Genomic DNA, 1,573 nt, shown 5'->3' on the forward strand with positions numbered 1-1,573 from the left:
CCTTGCCCGTAGACACTGATCAGTGGGATGATTCCACCACAAGAACCTAACAAACTGAGCATAACTTCTTGCTGCCATTTTTAAAAAGGAACTTCTTGCTACCTTTGAAAGAACTAGCATAGTTAGCAACACCCTAATCGTCTTAAAAAAATGTTCACGCAATAGACCGAGAAGAGCCACTAGGCATCATCCCCTCCCCAGTTAGCGCATATGTAATGTAAGAGCAAAATTCTGGTGGGTCACATATTTGGATGGGGGAACAAGAGGCAATGATGAGTGGTTATGGAGGGAAGTTGTGGTGCGGGCCGAAGTTGGGATGGCGGTCTCAAACCCTAGCATGGAGGCGCTCAAAAGTAGAAGGAGAGATGTCCGGAATACGCGGTATAGTATTTGAGTTCATGCGAGGGTGACGAAACCCACATACAAAATGAGGAAAAATAAATGGCCAATGAAGGGGCCACCTAGCAACAACGCATCCCGCGGGGCCACGAGCACCGAATGAGCCTGGATGCACCGGAAGCTTCCATTTTCTGGGAGCTTAGAGTTTATAGGAACATGTAGTTATTGTGTGTTCTTTACCAATGTGATATATATAGTAACGTGTGAAATAGTGCAAATAGTAGAGTATACTTGTTTTTTTACAGGTTAAGTATACTTGTTCTCTTACATATTCAAGACAATTTCATGTCACCGTGTAGGTGTGTAACATCCTGCATATGATTTACCCAATATGTACTCCAACTCTTGCCGTTTCCGACTTTAAGTTATTTTATTTTCTCGGGTTCGGGTTTTTGTCTTCGTGTGTGTTGTCATTGTCATGCATCTCATATCATATCATCATGTGCGTTGCATTTGCATACGTGTTCGTCTCATGCATTCGAGCATTTTCCCTGTTGTCCGTTTTGCATTCCGGCGCTCCGTTCTCCTCCGGTGGTCAATTCTACCTTTCTTTCGTGTGTGGGGATTAAACATTTCCGGATTGGACCGAGACTTGCCAAGCGGCCTTGGTTTACTACCGGTAGACCGCCTGTCAAGTTTCGTACCATTTGGACTTCGTTTGATGCTCCAACGGTTAACCGAGGGACCGAAAAGGTCTCGTGTGTGTTGCAGCCCAACACCCCTCCAATTTGGTCCAAAACCCACCTAAACCCTCTCTATCATCTAGAGCGTTCGATCACGATCGCGTGGCCGAAAACCGCACCTCATTTGGACACTCCTAGCTCCCTCTACCTCTATATAAAGACCCCCTCCGAAATCCGGATCTCCTTCTCCCCCGAAACCCTAAAATCAGCTCCCCTCGCCGCCGGACGTGTCCGAATCGGGCCGGACACGTCCGCCCACCACCGCCGACCAACGAGCCGCCGCCACGTGGCCGGGTGCGCCCACATCACCGTCCCGCGCCCGCCGCGGCCCGCCGGGCCCAAGGCGGGCCCTCTCCTTCGCCGCGCCGGGCCCGTGGCTTCCCGCGTGCCCCGCGCCTTCTTCCCCGCGGCCGAGCCCGCTCTCGCCGGCCGGCGCCGCCGCGCCACCGCGGCCGCCTTCGACGCCGACGCCGGCGCCTCGCTCCGGCGCC

This window comes from Triticum dicoccoides, chromosome 2A, assembly GCF_002162155.2.
Source record: "Triticum dicoccoides isolate Atlit2015 ecotype Zavitan chromosome 2A, WEW_v2.0, whole genome shotgun sequence".
NCBI classification, from domain to species: Eukaryota; Viridiplantae; Streptophyta; class Magnoliopsida; order Poales; family Poaceae; genus Triticum; species Triticum dicoccoides.